We start from the raw sequence: 22,001 nt of genomic DNA, 5'->3' as shown, positions 1-22,001 counted from the left end.
CCTACCACAGAAGACATGGAAATATTTTCTTGATGAATGAGCACATCTGATGAAAGCCTACTATGCTCCAGGCAACCTGTTGAACACAAGAGAAAACAAAATAAATGAGCTCTTGACGCGTCCTTCATTTTCCCAGTTGTATGCAAATAGTTAATGCACAGGTAATTGACAGCTAGCAGGAATCTGGGAATGCTGTGGCAAGGGGCAGTACCCTGCACTGGACCAAGTGGAAAGACTTAGGTGAGACTTCATAAAAATCAGACATTTGGACGTTGATGATGTGATTCAACTGCTATGGGGCAGATAACATATACAAGGTGGATACTCTGGACAAAGAGTAAGTGGGTGAGACTGGCTGGGGTGGGGCCAGGCTTCACCTCCAGGATAATTTAGAACTTTTAGATTTTTGTTTTCAGGGAAATTTTTGTTAATGTTTTAGATCATGTGTTGTAGCAGATAACTGAACTCATGAAAAAGCAAGGCTGTGGATACAGAGGACTACTGTACACGTCATAGAGTAGAAAAGGTTACGATACAATATATATTGTGCAAGCTAAAGACTGGGATTTTGATTGGTAGGAAGCTGGGAAGTCATTTTTGAAGATAGCAGAGAGATTCATAATGGGATCAGATTGGCAACTGTAGCAGAAAAAAAAGGGGAGCTGTACAGGAGAAATGCTAGAGACAGAGAAGAGTCAGGAAGAGTCTGTGAAAAAGCAAGCAGGCCAGGGTAGGCAGAAGTGGGGACAGAGTTGACTCTTAAAAATGACTAGAGGAGCAGGGGAGACAGGAAGACAGCAGTCACTGGGAGGGATCTGAACTTCTGGTTCAAGCAGTTGGGTTAATTGTGGCCTCACTAACATGCAGACTAGAACAAGAAAACCAGGAACAACAGGGTATAATTTGAAATGACCATTTCTTGAAGGAGGAATCTGGAGATAGGCATTGTGTCCTGGGTTTGTATTCCCAACCACTGGAAGCTTAGGCAAGAGGATCACGGGTTTAAGGCCCGTGATCAGCTACATAGGGAGACTGTCATGTCGAAAATAAGAGAGGGAAAGAGAGATGGGGGTGGGTAAGGAGGGCCAAAGTCCCTGTCCTTAGTATCTTTCAAAGCCTTAGGAGTGACACCATCACCAGAGGGAATATCATTTCCTGCCAGCCTCACCCTTCCCTGCGTCAACTTCTGCCTTCTTCTGCGGGTGTCATCCCTCTGTCCCACTCTCAGAGCTGTGCAGGACTCCTGTGTACCTCACTGTAACACAGGCATTAATCCAGGCTTTGTTGTTGTAAAACAATGTGAGTGCCACCAAGGCACCACAAAAAATGCCCGCGGCTGTTTGTTGACTTGAACTTCACAAGCTGAAGATACAAAGGAAGACCGATTTCAGTAGACTGTATATTTAAAAAGCAAACAAACCAAGTCTCTTAGCTTGATACCCAATAGGAACTCCAAGAAATAAACATAAATAGAGACCTAAGTACAAATAAGAGCTGCATCCTATGCTTGTGTGAGACCTTATTCCTCTACTATCATTTTTTCATCCAGCTCATCGATCTCCCAAGTGAGCTTTAAATCCTTGGTAGTTTAAAAATTGTTGGGGAGGAGAGATGGGCAGCATCACTCTGCACCCTTCGAGACTCCCAGGAGGAGAGCAATGTACATATATATCACAGTAAGGTCAGAGACCAGCGGGGATTGGTGTGGGCAGCTTCCCTGAAGAGAACACAGGCACATTTGGCCCTGACCAATGAGCACATGACTCTCTCCTATGTCAGAGGAAGCTCCAACTGAGAGAGAGACTGTCTTCTCAGATGGGCCATTACTGTCATATCACAACAGAAAAAAATAATAGCATAGACCCCTTATGAGAGGAAGCAGATTGAAGACAGCTAGCTCCCTAGTTCTCTTCCTTTGCAGTTCTCTTTCCTTAAAGGGCTCTGTGGAACTAAATCACATCATGCAGGAGAGAGCAGGACAGTCTGGGAGGACAGGAAGCTGCCAACATAAGTACTACAGGGATACTGCCAAATCCTGTAGGAAGGGGCCCTGGTGACAGGAACCGAAGGGTGGAATGTTTTGAAGCAGTGTAGACAAAGATGAGGGTGGAAATCCGGAGACTGAAGAAGATGAGAGCAGAGGCAGAAGCGTGGCCAGAACCCTGCCTTCTAAATCCTGGAGTCCTATAACACATTCAGGAACTGAATGGTTCCATGTGCGGAGATGGGCACAGGAAGAGTTTTGGCAGACCCAGGTTACTTCTGTCTACAATATACCACTCCCCAACCCTTTCCTTCTGGCAGCTAGATAATCTGCCCCACAGTGATGTGCAGAGATCTTAAACTTTTGATTCAAGGTCACAAAAGTCAAATTCTAAGGGCTCAAGCCAGTCATGTGAGTGAGAAAACCCAATCAGGTGAAGGAAATGTCATTTACCTAGATTATGCTACTCACAGAAACATGGGCACAAACAGTTCTCTTCCACTGGAGTCTGCAATGTAAGAGGATGACAAAAGGCTGCTGACAGCCAGCCTCCAGGCCACAGCACAATAGATGATGTGGGGAATGTGCGACCTGGGGGGATTTGTAGCCAACCAACGTTGGTCACTCACCCTAAAACCCACTGTTAGCGTAAGACACTAGGTGCCCAGTGCACGCTGCATCTGATATTCAGGGAGGGATATACTCACTTCTGATGTCTACCATTTTTTAAATATTTGCCATTTTTAAAAAGAAACATGCCAGGCGATAGTGACACATGCCTTTAATCCCAGCACTCGGGAAGTAGAGGCAGGTGGATCTCTATGAGTTCAGGGTCAGCCTGGTCTACAAAATGAGTTCTAGGACAGGCTCCAAGAAAAACAAAAAACAAACAATAGTAATAATAAAAAGAAACACAAACGAAACATTTGGATAGACTGTGTTTGTCCTAGAATCAATTTAAAGCCCGGGAGCTGGTCCAGTATTTTATCTGTATAGGTCATAGGGAGGTAGTCTTTGCTGTCTCGCACTGTGAATTGGGACAACGCTGTCTGTAGAACCTAGTTCTTTCCACATTCCTGTCTCCTGCCTCTGCCATTATTTCAGGCAGTTTCTCTAAGTGCCTCAGCCTACCTCCTGACTTTGGAATCTATTTTTGTTTCATATTCTGCCCCCTGGCTGTCAGTGTCATTACTGCACAATCCCACCAGTAATTCTTGAAGCTTTGTACATTCTACCTGCTCAAAACAAAGCTTATTCAACCTTTCAGGACAGTTTTGGGCTGAATTTTGCTTCTTCTCCAAACATGTCCACAACTATAATCTTCAGAGCCTGTCAATGCCCTTTGGTTTGAAAGAAACTCTTTGCAGATGTAGTTGCGTGAAGGACACTGAGGTGAGGAGAACATTCTGACCTGTCCCACTGGGCCCTACATCTAAGGGCAAGTGTCCCTGTAAGAAGGAAGAAGGACAATCACGCAGACAGAAGAGCAGGAGGCAGTGTGACGTTGTCGGCGTAGGTACTGGATGAGAACCAGCTGTGTGGTTTTAAGCCATCCAGGTTGTGCTAGTGTTTTACAGTAGTACGAGACTTCTTTCTGACCTAGAAAAGAAATTCCTTGTGATATTAATTATAAGAATGATAACCCCTGTTGGGCATGGATATTCTCCAACCCTCACATTATTCTTTAGAAGAGGAGTTATTGCCCCTCCCACCCATCACACAAATGTGGAAACTGTGACACTAAGTATTCACATGGCTCCTGAGCACCTCACATTCTTCCCTAATTTCAAGAAGTGAATCTAATGGTATTTCCATTATTACAACAGGTAAATGCAGACATTTTGTCCTACACAATGACAGATTTCTAACAACTGTTTTCTTTCATCTAAATTGTATCAATCAACATTAACAATAACAATAAAGCCACACCTAGTTCACTGGGTTCAGGCAGAGCACAGTACTTTCCCATGAAGACAGTGCTAGGCAGTAGCCTATAGTGAATCATCATGACGGAAGTCCCTGGCTGGTCGGTTAAATGCCAGGCTCTCTGGGAACTAACATCACAAAGTCTGGGAAGGGGACCATTGAGGCTCCATAGTGATTGTACAAACAGGTCAAATTGTGGGCAGTCCAAAAGTCAAATAGGTTCAAGAGGAAGAATAAAGGCTCCTGGAATCACACAAAGTGTGAATAACTGGAAATACTTTAGCAAGTACATTCTGATCTAGAGAAATAAAATTGAAGCATGATTTTTAAATATTAAGCCTGAGTGCTTACATAATTGAAGTTAATCTCTCTGAACCTCAATTTGCAACTGTAAAATGTGAGAGTAGAATGACTGTATATATTCTATGAAATAGTGTCTGGGATATTTTTGGTCCCCAATTTAATAATAGACAATTATTAAATTATTATTGTTGTTGTCATTGCTATGAGTTGACTATGGTATATCCTTTGCTTGATTATACAAAATTTTGACTCAGATATCCCCCAAGAAGATATCGTAAAAATGATCCTACCCTTCAGTTTAATTTATCTTTTTATAGTTATATAATGAATTGCAATTCCACACTAAAAATAAGCACCCTTTCAAATTATCTTTTAAAATAACTTGTTGCAAGCAAACATAAATTCAGCCCATGTGTAATATTCTTTCAATTGACTTTGAGATATGAAAGCACACTTGTTAGAGGAAGAAAATCTATAAAGGCTGTGCTCACTCATCCACCAGATATTTATGAAGAAACATCCCTGGAATCAATGCAAAGTGCAGTAATTACCCTAAGAGCTATGGATAAAGTGACATGGGATTATAAATAGAAATACAGAAAAGTTGGCTAATTAAAAAATTAAGTGTAAATTCAAAAGAGGGAAAATTCCTTTTCAACAACATGCAGAGTTGAAGGTAGAATGATGGAGGAGGGAGCTCCACCCAAGATGAGGTTCTGCAAAGGATGGATAGCCTGAGGTACAGACTTTAAAGGGTGAGGTCTGATTTTTTTTTTTTTTTTTTTTTTTTTTTTTAATGAGCAGCCAATGGCTTCTAGTCAAAGAAGAGGAACACAAAAGTCATGAGGATCTGTGGAAAGCAGCAGATGAATCTACTGTAATGGGGCAAAGTGCATATAAAAGTATCTGTTTTAACACTGGAAAAGTGGGTGGTAAGAGGCCTCCAGTAAAGTTGAACATTAGGAACCTTATTTGTCAGATAACGTGTGTCTTTATGTCTTCCAAGAGGAGTACTGAGGTTGACTAAGAGCGCTCTGTAATTTTAGTCTGTGGTGGTGAAAACAGGGGTTGAGAGACGAGCTCTAAAGCCATTTCGGTGAAAATGAAGTGAAAGACAAAAGGTATTTACAGGAGAGACAATCAGTGAGATTCGTTAAGTGAGAAAAAATTCAAGCATGGCTTTATAGTCATAAATTTTAAGACCCTCAAGAAAACTCTTTTGGTATCAACCTTAATAAGGAGCAGAACAAAGTGCCAATTTCTTGGAAGAACTGATATATTTAGTTTAGTGGATTTAAAGGGGGAAACAACATTGAGTTTAGAAGAGAGTTTGACCCTGGAGGTTGAGGAGAGAGCTCTACACAGAGTGATGGGAAGAAGCCTTGAAAAGCCCTGGGAGTTATAGAAAAGAACAGAAAAAGAAGGAGAAGAATGAGAGAAGACTGACCTTAGAGGGTGCCATCCAATTTCATGTGGCTTACAAGAATAAATAATAGGTGGGAAAGAGACAACTAAGAGGTTAGGAAGAAAAAATTGGTCCAACATCTCCAAAGTCATTAAAGTTCTCCAGATGGAAAAAAAACACCAATTGAAAAGAATATGGGGCCGGGCGGTGGTGGCGCACGCCTTTAATCCCAGCACTCGGGAGGCAGAGCCAGGTAGATCTCTGTGAGTTCGAGGCCAGCCTGGGCTACCAAGTGAGTTCCAGGACAGGCGCAAAGCTACACAGAGAAACCCTGTCTCGAAAAACCAAAAAAAAAAAAAAAAAAAAAAAAAAAAAAAAAGAAAAGAATATGGATGTTCTAACAAATATTAATAGACAAATAGTCATAGATATCACTAGAGATTGATATAGATACAGGTATAAACATAGGAGAAAAGACTCATCAGGAAAACCAGCCTATGTGATTATGGAAGCAAGAAAGTCCCATAATATGTCACCTACAGGTGAGAGAAACAGAATTGAACTTAGCTCTGTCCAAGTCCAAAGGCCAAAGAACCACAGGGGGCAAATAGAGAAACTCAGCTCTATAAATCAAAAGCCTGAGAACCTGAGGGGCCACTATTGCAAGTCCTGGAGTTCAAAGGCAGGAGTGCTAATACTCAAGGGACAGAGGAAAAATGTCCCAGCTCTAGAATGGAGGAAGGATTCTGCCTTTACATGCCTTTCTGGTCTGTCCAGGTTCTCAGGCAATTGACAGTGCCCATATGCATTGGGTGACAGTTAGTATTTTGTACTCAGTCCATGGATTCAAATGCTAATCCCATTCAGAAACAGCCTGTATAACCAGAAATGATGCCTCACAACCATGCATATCCTAAGCCCAGTTCAGTTGTCACTTAAAATTAACACCATACTATCACTGTTCAGATCTTGTTTAGGCAGCCAATCTGTCAAGGTATCATGAATGTAGCTTCCCCATCATTTGAAAGAAATACTGTCTCACAGAAGACTTGGACATGCTAACACAGAAGGTGGAAATCTCATGGGATCCCACCAGTAGACAAAGAATTATAGACAACTAGCGACTTCTGAGAGAGAGGGAGAATTAGCCTTGCCCAGAGATGGTTATCTGATAGAAAGTTATCATCCTTGACATCATATACACAAAAGCTATACTAAATAGACTCAGTAGGTTGTATTCATATATTTATAAATATATGTGTATATATATATATATTTATATACAACAATAATAAAGTAAAATAGTCCTATCAATTTAAAAGGGAATGAGGTGAAGGGGGCATGGGATGGGTTGGAGTATGGAAAGTAAAGGGGGGAAGTAATGGTAATTATATTTTAGCTAAAAACCAATTTTAAAAGAGGCAAAAAAATAACATAGTCTCTAATGTCTTTGAGGGAAGTATGGATATTTCACAGAACAGTATCTTAGAGAAAGTTGGCTTTTTGCCAAAGCTGTTTCCCTATTGGAGATGCCAACTCTATCTACCTCTTCACATCTAGTTGATTCCAATTCACCCATGATGCTCGTTTTAAGTGTGATTGCCTCTGAGAAATGACTTCTCAGAGGTATTCAAAGCATCGTGTTCTCACTTTACATTTTCACCAGATTCGGTCCTGTCATCTGGGCCCCAGGGCTAATATTGAAGGCATAAAGGAAGTGATCAGCTTCAATCAGTATAATTAATACTTCTCTCCTCTAATAGGAAAGAAATGGAAACCTTTAGGCTTAGTGTATAAAATCTTTTGCCATAGAACACAGGGTCTCTTTTATAGGCTCTTAGTCTTATAGATAGAATAATTTAAAACAGACAGAAGAAAACACAGAGGCAATTACATTAGAGTTTGAGCAAAAACAAACAACAGAACAAGTTGGTTGGAGACTGTAGAGCTGCCCAGAGGAAGAGGATGGATAAGAGGAAGACAAAGTCATGCTTTCTGGGGTAGAGGTCTAGAAAGCAGGCTGGCTAAGCAGCAGAAGTCTGTAACAGTTGCTTATATGTGGTGGGAGAGAGTGTGTTTTCCAAGAAAGAGAGAGAAAGTGCCTGGAGTTATCAGGTCAAGCAGGCTTAGGATTTGGGCCAGTATATGAAAAAAAAAAAAGGAGTCAGAAAGTGGGGCAAGAAATGTTATTCTTTCTACATCAGGGAGCAGCCTGGTGTGGCAGCAAGGGTCTGAAAGCCACTGTCAAGTGAGGGGCTTCTGGTGGATGTGTGTATCTCACACACATCCAAGGGAATAGTTATTCTTCTCATCTTCTTAACATAGCATCAGATGTACCATGTTTCTTTTTGAAAGGTTTTCCTGAATTACAATTATTGGTTGGATGATGATGGTGATGGTGGTAGGTGTGTGTGTGTGTGTGTGTGTGTGTGTGTGTGTGTGTGTGTGTGTGTGTGTGTGTGTGCGCTTACTTGCAGGCCATGATGCATGTTTGGAGGTCAGAGGAAAGAAAACTTCCATGAGTTGGTTCTCTCCTTCCACTGTGTGAGTCCTCAGGTAGTCAGGATTGGTGGCACCTTTAGCCACAGGCAGTATCCCTGGCCCTCCATCATGTTTCTGGAACTGGAAACTTTCCTGAGGAACAGTCAATGATCCACTTGATTGACAGATGCCTTTGGAATAAGTCTTAGGGGAAGAGATAACATTTTTTTTTGTAATCTTATACAGTATTTTGGGCAGTTTAGAATGCCCTATCTCTTCCTAGGGCCAGAGTTACAACTCAGGTACCATTCTTTGAACCAAAAATCATGTAGCAGAATAGATTAAAAGAGTTGCAGAAAAAATTAACTTATAAAACAGCTGTGATTCACCAGGAAACAACAGCCTTCCTCCATGGTTTTCAACAAAGCTTTACCACCTTCACCCTCCTCCCCTTCATATGGTGTTTGAAAATCTAAAGAAGAGGAAAATACAATCTCCTCTTTATCCTTTATCATCATATTTCACTTAAAAAGAGGAAATTGTGGTTCCTCCTCTTTCCTTAAAATTAGTGTGTTACCAGGGAAACAGGAGGTGAGGTCCAAAGCTTAGTATGAGGGAGATGTCCATCCTACACAGTCTCCAAGCCGGCTAATGTCTGACAAGCTACCTAACAGGATCCTTGGGCTTTATACAAGCTTCAAAACTATTTGAGATGTTAACCAAATAAATGACCTTCCAAAATAGAAAAGGGGAAAAACACCTTGTTTAAAATATACCAGAGTAATTGTATTGAATAGTCAAGCAGAAATCATGTGAAGTCTACAAGGAAGTATGAGTTTGATTTAATGTGTGTAGTATGTACATTATATATGCACATAATATAGAAATTTGTTTTGTGTTGTTTGAGGCCATACATCTAAAAGCACATGTACCCAGAAGGTATGAAGAATTCAATTTCCCTAGCGAAGGCTACCTGAGGAGGTGATGACACAATGTATATACTTTATAGGCCCTCTGGCCATTTTATTTAATGAAATAATAGTCTATGAAGTTAAAGCAAAGACTTCAAAGTTCACCTGGTATAAATGTCTTCTTCAAGATATATTATCTTCTTTATATTCACCCTTGTTTGATTTACATAGGGACTGATGGCAGTTCTATCTTGGAGAACATGAGATACTCATCTTCCACCTTAGTAGTTCTTTGATCTCAGCCCAAACCTGACAAATAAGTATTTGACCTCTATTAAAAGTTCAAATATTAATAAAGATGTATAAAAGCAAGCTTCCAACATTTTATAAAGAATAATTATGATGTTTTAAAAAACAAGATGAGACTTTCCAGACAATTACATGTTTCCACATGGCAACATCCAGCCTGTATCCCATCTCTATGCTTGGTTTTGTTGTCTTTAGGAAAATGCATTATGGAAGAACAGCAATATGGCTACTGCCAAGATAGGACGCCTGGATGAAGCCTGAGGGCTGGAGTGCAGCAATCAGATGAAGATAAGCAATGTCTTTTCCCTGAAAAAAAATTTCAGTGGGGTTCTATTATTCATTCAGATTTAAAATGATTAAAAACAGAACTACATGCACAGCATTAATTTAATTTATGAAAATGACAGTCCAGAATCCTATTTCAGACCCAATTTTCAATACATGGAAGTTGTCTGTGAGCATCTGAGTCATATTAGGATATTCTTGTTAAAATTACCACAGTCTGTGGAGAAAATTAACCTTCTGAAATGTACCATAGGAACTATCATTATAGGCCTTTTAAAAGTTAGCATCCAATTTTTTAAAGTATGTAGCTAAGTTTCCCAAACAATGTACATTTAAATAAAAAGCATCATATATGTTATATATATATATATATATTTAAACTACATACATTTTAATATAATAGTAGTATGATCATTTTTTAATTCTTATCTGATATGGAATCAATTTCTTTACATCTGCACATTCCTCACTAGTTATTTAAGATGAAAAAGCTCATTGGTGTTTTATTAATATAACTCTAAGATAAGAGAAGCAGAGGCAATTGCCTTCTTTGGCAATCAACAGTTTTCATGTTATTTTCAAATTTTGTTCATGAAATTACATTTAGGACGAAAGCTGTGAAGGTGGGTGGGTGAGTGCTACAGAAAGAAGGAGTGAAAAGGTGAAGAGAAAGTCAGAGACAAATGACCACATCAAGGCCCAAATACACGGTCAAGCGTGGTTTTTGAATAATGAAGCCTTCCTTAATAATAAAAGCATCATTAAACCTCATGTATTGTTCTAGTGATAAAGATATAGCTTAGAGTCTTCCCCTTCTCTACTATCACACCAAAGAATCTAGACTACACCACAGCTTTCTCCAACCACCTCCAACTTGACAAGGGGACAGCTATTATAATCAATGACAGAGTCAGGCTGCAGTCAATTGTCCTATCTACATTTTATTGGCCCTCTCTGCTGACATATACTTTTTAGAACCTCTAATCAACAGTCTATATATAAGGTTTTTAAACTTTTTAAACTACTTAGAGGCTCTTACACATTTGGAGCAAATTCCATTTGCAGAGACTAAGCTATTCTATTAGTTGGGTGAAGATGCATTTCAAGAATAAATGTTAATGAGACCAGGTGAAATTTGGCCATTTAAACAATTGACCTGCTTTGTGAATGCTGGGACTCTGTGTACAAAGGGGGTTCTAAAATGGGTCATCTATTTGAATAATTGAAGTAATTCCCATGTTGCTCTGCTTCATTGACTATCAAACTCTCCAGACCATGGAGGAGTGTGCCCATGGCAGTCAGCATGATGCACCTGGCTCTTCCTCAAGCCAGGTGCCCTTTCCTCTTGAGTTGTCTATCAACTGCTCTGTGGACAGATGTGCCAGCTGTTCTAGATCATCACCTATCTCCCTCTGGTATTTGTTTAGGTTAGGAATAGATAGAGTTAGAAAGAATATTACATTTTAAAGTTGTTGAGCTCAGTCATTTAGCTCAGAGCGTAAGTATACTGAGAAGAACAAGAGAGGATGAGCAGGAGTCAGTAGGACATGTTTCTGACCTGACTCTTGTGGGTAACCAGCTGTGCCATGATAATTAAGCAGGCCTTGTCTTCAAACCCTAAAAAATCCCAGGTTAAAATGGCCAAAGGAACCAAGTTTAAACCCAAGAGAAAAGGTCTTGGTCAGTGTATGCAAAACTACTTCCTCACTAACATCTCAAAACAATGTCGTCATCCTAGCCCAAGGGACAGAGAACATTACATTCACGTTCCTTGTCATTTGTTCCTTAGATCTTCCTACTGAAGTAGTAAATATTAAAATCAGAAGTGGTAAATAAAAATTTAACCAACGTAAGTTTCCCTAATGCTGTTTGGTCCACAATTGCTGGGCTACGGATCTGAGTTCAAGAGAGATTGCTATATGTTTGAAGGAACCAGGCATTGTATTAGCAACACTAAATAATGAGAGACCCTAAGGAATTCTAAGAAACAGGAGAAGGCTCTACAGAGAAAGATTGATTTGGCCCAGGGATCCCAATTTGCTGCAATTTCAAATATTGTTTTAGCCCTCAGGACAAAGAAAGTGATACATTGCAACTGTCAAAAAAAAAAAAAAAACCCTACTCCATTGTTCCCTATATTTCTTCTTTCCCAGAAGAGGTGGGGGACACACACTGTTATTCAGACTGAGTTGACAAGGAAAATAATACAAAATGGTAAATATGTAAACCCAGTTAATTAGGTGATTACGACAGTGCAGATGTGAGCACAGACAGGGAAGAGTGGTCACCATGGAAATACTAATACCCAAGTTTCAGCAAATTGTTATAACATCATAAATACATACAATATGTGAAAAGAAAGATAAAGCCCATGCACACAAGGGCTATGTGGACTAATGTGACTTTAGGAAGATGTCCAAGCAACCATTGTAGTCTTTATACCCTGACATTATCACCAAGGAGACAGTAGAGGATAGAGGAACCATGCCAGCAAGTTCATAACAGACCTGAGCCAATTACTTTGTTACTTAATTTTTGGGGTTCAATTTATCACTATAAAGTGTAAATTTAAGGCCGACCCTGTAGATTGTGAGCATTTCGTGAAATAACACATGGTGTGATGGTTTGTTTTCATTGTCAACTTGGCTGGATCATAATCACCCAGGAAATACATCCCTGGAAAGGAGATCAACCTTGAATGTGAGTGGCAACCTTCATTGGCTGGGGTAAAGGACTGAGTAAAACAACAGAGCAAACAAGGGGCTGGTGAAGCCAGCAATGTACCTGCTGTGCAGGTATGAAGAGCTGAGTTAAGGATGTCTGGAATGGACACAAAAAGTACCTTAATCTCAGTGCTGGGCAATTAGAGATGGCTGGATTTCTAAGGTTTGGTGGTAAGCTAGTCTTGATGAATTGGTGAGCTCCAGGTTCAGGGAGAGACCCTATCTCAACAAATAAGTCAGTGAATAAAGACTCCCAATATCTACCTCTCACCTCCACATGCACGTGTTCACACATGTGTGCATCTCTTCACCTGTGCCTATACACTATTAATTAAAGATGAGGAGGAAGCAATCTGAGCACCAGCATTCATTCCTGTCTGCTTCCTGATTTTAGATGCCATGTGACCAGCTGCTCCATGCTTTTGCTGCCATGCTTCCCCTCCATGATAGACCGTATCCCCTCCAACTGAAAGCCAAAATCAATTCTGCCACTTTTCAGTTGCTCTTGTCATGGATTTGGTCACAACAATAAAAGGAAATAATGCACATAGGAAAAATTTAGCTTTGTAAGAGCTTAATTACAGTGATACTCTTTAATCATGGTTTTAAGTATACATAGTCAAATAAGGTCTGAAAATATTAAATGGAACATTTGTAAAAGAAACAATACATTTTCAATTTAGGGTTGTTATGACCAACATGATAAAAATCTCACATCATCCCACTTTACCAGTCTAGGAAATAACTCATCCCTTTGTCTACCATGTCCACACTGTACTGGTTCCCTACTCTTTAGTCACTTATTCTCAGTTATGGTAGTCAGATCTATTACTATGGCTATTGGAATGCTTATGTTCAAACCCACTCTTCTTTTACTGAATAGTGATCAAACACAATAGAGCTGCAAAGGTCATATTAGGACATAAACCCTGGAAGGACAGAGGAGCTCCCTCTGTACAATGTGGCGATGCTGTAAGACAAATAGGCAAAGCACTGCACTGGAGTATATTTAGAGTGCAGTTTAAAGCATCCACCGAGGGGCTGAGAAGGAAGGCATCCTCCATGGAGAAGGAGAACAACCACACTCATAGTTTTTATTAGTGCCATCATCAAGTCAAACTACAGGATGGGTCGTTGGTTTAGGCAAATACATTTCTAAACCTAGACTCGTGGACACACAAGTAGAAGACAAATATTGCTGTATGTTGCTTTGAAGTAAATAATAGTTTTGGTAGATGAGTTTAACAGTGTTTTTGAGCTTACACACAATAATTTATTATTTTATTATTAACAGAAGTAGTATTTTATTTTACTCTATTTAGTTTTGTGAGACAGTCTCTTACTATGTAGCTCAGACTAACCTCTCAAATTCAGGATCTTCATGCCTCAACCTCCCTAATGTTGTGATTACAGGTGTGTACTACCAAACCCAGCACTAGTGTGTCAGTACATCCCACAATATGTTTTGACAAATGATAATCTATTTTGTCATTTAAAAAAAGTTATTTTCTTTCTTATGTATACAAGTATTTTCTTACATGTATGTATATGTATCTTATCTTCCCTGGTGCTGGCAGAGGCCAGAAGAGAACATCAAATCCCATGGAGCTAGAATTATAGACAGTTATAAGCCATCATGTGTGTGCTGAGAACTGAACCTGAGCCACCTCTCCATCCTTAACTTGGCCTTTTATACGACCAAGTGTACTAATGAAAGCATGATGTTTAACTGTCCTAAGACTTTAAAGTCTCTTGTGAAATGTCTTGGTGCCTGAGAAGAATCAGTTCTCCCTAGCATCTTCTTTATGAGCTCTAAGGGTCCCTTTGAAGAACAGAGAAAGGAGATCTCAATGCAGCCTACTCAAACTTTTAGCCACATAGCTCAAAAGTCATCCCAACAGCTTACATCAAATCCAGAAGAAAAAGGGAGGTCTCTCTCTTGCATTTCACTCTAGTGAACATGGGTTCTTTTCAGGGACAGAGCAAAGGCATCAGCACATTGATCAAAAAGCCAGGAAGCACTGAGAACATGGGTAATGAAACAGAGACCACAAAACTTAATTATTTCACAAGGAGAAGGCTGGTGAGAGGTTAAGGAACATTTTTTGAAACTATAACTACATTTAAATTATTATTATTATTTATGTCTGGGGTCAGAATTCCTTCAAGCCAAATGAGCAGCTAATGGGCTACATTGAGAGTTATCCTTATATCATCATTAAGTTTGAGAGTGGGTACAGGCATTCCCTTAAGTGTGCTAGAAAGCAAGACAGCTTTGCTTGGTTTTGTGTTTATTATTGTTATTGTTGTTTCATTTGCAAATGATGAATTATTCCTAACAAATTATTGATGATACTAATGATAACTGGGATTTTCCTTCCCATTAAGTAGCTCAAATGTAAAAAAGTTCATATTTCAGGAAAGTTTTTTTTTCTTTTTCTAGTCATTTCTTCTCCCTTTACTTGACCCATCCTCCTCTAGTAAAGTTGAGAGAGACAAGGCTCACAAATGAGCTGAGAAGGTTGTTGGAATGGAGCGCTGGTGGGAACAGCCCTTCCCTACTCTTTTTGGGCCCTCAGAGAGGAGCTTCAGAAAAGGAATCAACACCACACCTTCTGTTCCTTTGTCCTTTTATATCCAGCTGCTCAAATTAGCTTTAAGTTCCCTGCGGGTAGGGATAAGGTCTATTTTCAAACTGTGTTCAGAATCTAGCACCTTGCTTAATCAATGTTAAATAGCAACAGTGCATTTTAATTGGCCTACTTTCAGAGCATCAGATTAAATTATTCTGCTAATTAATTGGTTGATCTCATATTTCACTTATATTGTCAGGTTATTATTTTTTCCCTTTAGGGCTCAAGACACGACTGACAGTTCAAATACTTCTTCATTAATTACCTGATCTTATATTTTTGCATAATTTTATTATAATTATTTTTGATGCCATATTTATTGAGCACCAGCTCACACTAGGAACAGTCAAGAACACAGACTCCATTGCAAACTCCTCTCACTAATATGTACATGGGTTCATTCCATACACTCCAGGGGAAGGTGTTCTTGGCTTGGCCAAACAGAGCCTTTAATTAGGTTTAATTGGTCAGGCATTAAACTAGTTTCATGTAAGGGGTCAATGAACATTTTATAACATTGGATCAAGTTTTCTTCTCACCAGCCAAATGTTTTCTGTTAATTGACCCATCCTGTCTTTCCTAGCCGGCTGTGATATATAACTAAACCAATCATTATGTTTTAAGAGGAAATTAGATAAACAGGTAGTTTTTTTGAGAGAGAAGAAAGCAAGAGAGAAAAGTATTTGAAAACCAGCATAGGTCAAATGGTTAAACGAATTGTGTGTTCTCGCCTAGAAACAGAAGTGGTGAGATGTAAGAGCTCCATGCAGCACTGAAGAGCTTACAACAGGAGGAGATGGGTCAATGTCACGAGACGGAACCAAGACTAGTGAGTAGTTATGAAGGGAAAGGAAAACTTGCACAACATCAAAAGACTGTAAACAAATGCTTAAAATACTACGTATAATAGAGACCTTCATAGTACAGATGATTTTCATTCAAGGAGGTAGAGGATGCTGATTATTTTTTTTTGTCTGCACTGTGAATTGAACCCGGGACTTTGCACAAACTACATAAGTGCTCTACCATTACATCCCCCGACCTCTGTTAGTTTTTAAAAATTCAATTAATGATTACACATGCCTACTCTGCAAGATACTTTTATAAGAAAAAGCTAACAAAATGGACAAAGGGTGGTTACCAAGGAGCTTAGTTCTTAGTGTGCTTGTGGTAGTTGGAGTATTGATGGGAATAAGCAAACGTTTTTGTCTCTGTGATGTCAAGGAGTGAGGCCGGAGAGGTGGGAGGGGCCTAAAACTTGTCAGGGATTTATAGGAGAGGGTGGAGAGTTATGAGTTTAATCCAAGTGCAGAGTAGCCTTTGGAGGGTGTTAAGTGGAGAAGACATCATCCAATTTGCATTTTTAAAAGATCACTCTGTCAGTAGAGTGGAGAATGGATTAGAAAAGGGGAAAAGAATGGAAGTGGAAAGAACAGCTAAGAGACCATTATGGAGTGAGACAGGTGAGAGACGTGGGTGGGTAGATTTGAAGAATGTTCTGGAAGTAAAGCTGTTGCTAGATCACAAGGGACAGCTGAAGAATCAATGGCAGGTAGTGACTACCTTAAGGAAAGTTTAAAAGAAAAACTGGCACTTTAAATGAATGGTTGAATATAATGGCTTCTAAAGGCCCTATCTGACAGTAGGGTGATTTATAGTAAAGCTTGAATGTGGTAACTGTAGCCTCCATCTCATTTCTGCTAATAGGAGAAGCACTCATGTAAGCACTACATTGACCACAGGACAAAGAGAAGCCAGCATCCATGAGGCAGAAATTGCCTATTGCTTTCTTCACTAGTGAACCCTAGTGTCTATCACAACACTCAAAAAATAATCAGAGTCCAACAAAGACTTGATGAATGAAGTGGCAAAGGAAAACTATGATGTAATCTTTTAGAAATGCAGTTGAGGTGCCAACAAAATCATCCCACTGTAGTTCTCTTACTGTGGGGTGAGAGTTATACTGGAATGCAACACAAAGAACAAACAGTCACATGTATAGGAATTGTGGCCTAGGAGTTGAAAGAGGTCAGAACACTTCAATCTTTCAAACCCAAAGGGGGAAAAAAACAGAAATAAAAGCATACTATAATTACACAAAGTCATTTGAATCATGTTGACTCTTTAAGGATATACATGATACATACAACACATGGGACAGTTTGTTCCAGAATGTGCTGTGAGTCCTCTGAAAATGTCAGTGACTACATAACATCTATGTTCACTGAGGATAAGGGAAATGGGCTGGATGTGGCTGTTTGGCCTAGCTAAGGAGACACCAGGAGCCTGGGTAGTCCTTGGGTACTGTGTCACTCATAGGGAGTGGTTTGTCATGCCAACATCTCTACTTACTTGCCTGTCAATCATTATAGAAGAATTGTGTCTAGATTTTCAGAGCTTTCTTAATGTATATATTTGTTTTGTAGGTCCCAAAGACCCAACAACAACCTTCCCAGAGGTTTCCTATGCTCCGTTCCCATTCTCCTCTCGTCAATCTGGATCATTGCCTTTCTTTTGCCTCATCCTCAGAGTTTATTCGCCTCTCTTAGACTACGAGGCAGCGGGGGAAACAATGACAACCAAGCAGTAAACTTCACTCTAAGCAAACAGAAATTGTTGCCAAGGCAACTGAGCAAGAGAGTCTCCGCATCCAGCTATCACAGTGTGAAGTGAGTTTCAGATGAGGAGATGGCTTAAGGGACAAGGAGACCCTTCAGGAAAAGGCTGACCTAATAAAAGAGCCCACGAATTGCCATTCCGAGTGATGTCTTTTTCTCAATAAAGAGAAGAGCCTGCAAAAGCCCTAAAAGACAGGCAGGCTGCAAAACTAGATGAGATTTCACAGGGGTCTGGGCAATTAATCCAACTACAGGTATATCTGAACCATTGTGCTTCTGGGTCCAAGTAGAGGGGAGACTTTGGGGTTAGGAGCGACAAGAAAGGGGACAGGGCATAAAACACACTTCTGATACTGTGTACACTATAAATAGGAGGTAGTGCCTTTATTTGTACAATGCTTTTTGTCCAGACGCAGCATGCACAGCACAGACATTATCTCTCTGGGCTTCCAAACACCCCAGTGAGTGGAGGATCAAGGATGGGATTATTTTACAGATGGGAAAACTGGCACTCACAAGCAACATATGTGCCAAGGCCCCTTTAGAAGGAAGTCGTACAGCCAGAAACAGGATGCAGGTAAAAATAACGACAATGAATGTCTATCTTTTTAAAAAAAAATTACACCTTAACATCTTCTCCACTGGATCTAGATATATTGCACAAAACAACTTTAAAGAGTCAAATTATTCCGTTTACCCCAAGAACAGTGGGCAGGGACATTTGGCACACAGTTGCTAAAGCCATAAGATCCTGTTACTGAGGGGACACAGGGTAAGCCTGAAGACTGGCTGCATTTATCAAATGGAAACACTAAGGAAGTACTGACAGTGCTCTTAAATTTGCTTTTCCTTGTTTAATGGAAGAACTTGTAGGAGATTCATTCTGGTACCTCCCAACCATGTGGGTTCTCCATCTGGGAATCTTAATCAATCAAACAAATGTTTATTGACTGCCTACCATGTTGAGATCTAGTGCTGCAAATGAATAACAAATGTTGCCTGTGGTACTCGCTTGATAAGATTGTGTATCCATTACAGTGCTTCAGCAGAAGACGCGTATAAAATGCATGCAGTACACAATCAGTGAATGAGCAGAAAAGGAAAGTTAAGTCACCATAGATGCTGATAGGGGAGGGTGTGTTCTGATTCTGAGGGTACGGTGCCATGAAGCTAGAGCCTTTGGCTCAGGATTGTCTTTGGCCTGCTTGACAGAGGTTAGATATGGGAATAGAAAGAGCTGATGCCAGCCTCAGACACTTAAGATTTCACAATATCCCTGCCTTTATGCTTCAGAGATAGGACTTGGCAAGTGTTAGTTTCTTTTCCTGGTGCTATGATAAGAAACCGTGATAAAGGGTACAGATTCCTTTTGCCTCATAGATCAAAGTTATAGTCCATGATGGTGGGGGACTCAAGGCAATGGGGTGTTGAAGAGCCTGGTCACATCACATCTCCACTCAGGAATCCGGAAGAGCTGTGATGCCTGTTCTCAGTTCACTTTCTCCTTCTTATTCAGTCTAGGACCTCGAGGCTCAGAGGATGGTGCCATGAGATTCTAGATCTCATCAAACTGACAGCTGAGAGTAACCATCACAGGCCAATCTGTTGTATATGGTTCTTGCTTCTTTACACTGTGTTCTTAGTAAAATCCATATGGTATTCATCCCTGTGCTTGGCTGTATGCTTGCACATGGTGGGTGAGCAATCATTAATATAGGATGAAGGAGTAGACCTCTGTAACACGAATTCTAATAGGTCTTTTAACAAAAAATCTCAGCACCAGATATTAGGGTAAATGCTGAGAGACAAAACATGCCACAGCCACCATCTCTTACCTCACCAACTCCTCAGTCTGAAAAGACTTTCTAGCCAAAAGGCCTCTAGCCGAAAGGGGTTCCTCAGCTGAAAAGCCCTTAGTTCCTGTCTCCTCATGCCTTATATACCTTTCTCTACCCAGCCATTACTTCCTGGGATTAAAGGCATGTGTGCTTCCCAGTACTAGGATTAAAGGTGTGTGCTACCACTGCCTGGCTCTGTTTTCTCTCCTAGACCGAGTCTCAGGGTGGCTTTGAACTCACAGAGATCCATCTGGAGTGCTAGGATTAAAAGTGTATGCCACCACTGCCTGGCCTCTATGTTTAATCTAGTAGCTTGTTCTGTTCTGTGATCTTCAGGCAAATTTTATTAGGGTACACAATACATCACCACAGACTGCATACTAAAGAAATGTCCTGAACAATAATAGCTGAGTAACAGAAACTCTAATCCTGTCTCAGATACAACAAGAATTCAGAGCTGATAATAAGTAAATGAGTCCTTAAGTCTTCACATAGCGAAGAAGCCAAGAATGCTGGGGGAGGGCTGAGTGTTTGCTGTGCCACATACTCCCCTGCTGGCTTCGGGACAAGGCTCTAAGTCGCTGTTTCCTCATTCATAAAATATGAATAAATTAATTATATTTATCTCAGTGGCTTTAGTAAGGATCAAATTAAATAATGCATGCAAAAACACTTCGAGAAGTATAAAGCGATGTACAAATCTCAACTATTATTGCCATCAATAGTATAATTTAGCATATCATTAATTTATGTCTTCCATTACACATTTTCTTATCAACGTACTATTGAAAATCATAGGCCAATTAGGGCTGGAATAGCCTCTTAAGATGAATAAGCTAAGGTAGAAGTAAAGTGATTTCTCCCAAGGTCCAGCAGCTGGGAGGGAGGCCATATGCACTGCTTTTATTCTGTGCCCCTTCTACTGATGGCTCCTAAAGGTCCCTAGGGGATGAGTCTGGGATGGAAACAGTACAGCTGCCTTCCCCCTGAGCTCTTCCCTAATTCCACAGAATCACAGTCCCCAGCCTTCCTCAAAACCCAGATCTTACGCTGAGGGATAGCTCAGTGTCAGAGCAGCTGCCTGACATGCAAGAAGCGGTCATTCAATCCTTTTCACCACACACACACTAAAACGTCCTTCTACTTGGGACTCTGCCTGGGGTCTTCTTCAGCATGAGCCCCACCAGATGCTCCTGTTGTCCCTTTTCCATGTGGAAAATTCACAAACGGGTTCTTTTTCAGAGGTAAGCATATTGTGTGCCAATGCTAGACAGGTATCTGTCATTACCATGCGATGCTTGAGAGAATTAACTTATCAAGAGAGAAGGTTTATGCTGGCCCATGGTTTTAGTTTCCTGTTCATGACTGGCCAGTGAGAGGGTGCCTGTTAGCAATGGCAGAGAGTATACTGTGAAGCAGACTTGTAACCTCATAGCTTAAAAAAAAAAAAAAAAAAAAGAGGAAGAGGATAGGCCTTCAAGGGCAAGTCCTCAGTGGCACAAGGACTGACCTCCTGCAGTGCCTCTTCCCTTGAAGGTTCGACCACTTCCCAGGGGCATCACTCTGGAGACAAAGCCTTCTACACTGGGCTTCTAGGAGACATTCAACACCCAAACTATAGCAGTGCTTGTTTTAGATTCCAAAGGACCTACATGGCATGTGTTTCAATATAGTTCATCATAAAAAGTAATATGCCCTCCTCCAAAAGGGTAAGGGTTCCCATGGGGAGTCAACAAAGCCTGGTACATTCAGTTGAGGCAGGACCAAGCCCCTCCCCACTGCATCAAGGCTGAGCAAGGCGTCCCACCATAGGTAATGGGCTCCAAAAAGCCAGCTCATGCACCATGGATAGATCCTGATCCCATTGCCAGGGGCCCCTCAAACAGACCAAACTGCACAACTGTCTCCCGTATGCAGAGGGCCTAGTCCGGTCCCAAGCAGGTTCCACAGCTGTTGGTCTAAAGTTTGTGAATTCCCATGAGCTTGGTTCAGTTGTCTCTGTGGACTTCCCCATCATGATCTTGACCTGCCCCCTCCTTGCTCATGCTCATGTATTCTCTCTTCCCTCTCTTTAACTGGACTAGGTGGGGTGTGGGGGGAGTGGGAGGAAGGCTGGGAGGGGGATCTGTAGTTGATACACAGAATGAGTGAAATTTTTTTCTTAAATAAAAAAATTTTAAAGCCGGGCGGTGGTGGCGCATGCCTTTAATCCCAGCACTCGGGAGGCAGAGCCAGGCGGATCTCTGTGAGTTCGAGGCCAGCCTGGTCTCCAAAGCGAGTTCCAGGAAAGGCGCAAAGCTACACAGAGAAACCCTGTCTCGAAAAACCAAAAAAAAAAAAAAAAAAAAAAAAAAAAATTTTAAAAAGCAATATGCATAGACTAGTACCGTGGCTCACTGAGTCCTGCTACCTCTCGGCACTTCTCTCTCTCCCTTCAGTGTGTTCTGTTTATACAGTCTGAACTACCTGTCCACTGACTGTTTTTATTGTTTCTCTTTTGTACTGTGTTTGTTTATGAAGGTTTCTCTATGTCACTGACACTCAATATTTCCACACACATATCTGAAGGTATGTCAGGGCTCTTT

Source organism: Peromyscus californicus, unplaced genomic scaffold, assembly GCF_007827085.1.
Source record: "Peromyscus californicus insignis strain IS unplaced genomic scaffold, ASM782708v3 Scaffold_14__1_contigs__length_90479793_seg_2, whole genome shotgun sequence".
Lineage (NCBI taxonomy): Eukaryota > Metazoa > Chordata > Mammalia > Rodentia > Cricetidae > Peromyscus > Peromyscus californicus.
The sequence above is the reverse complement of the archived record's forward strand: the minus strand, read 5'-3'. Positions refer to the sequence as shown.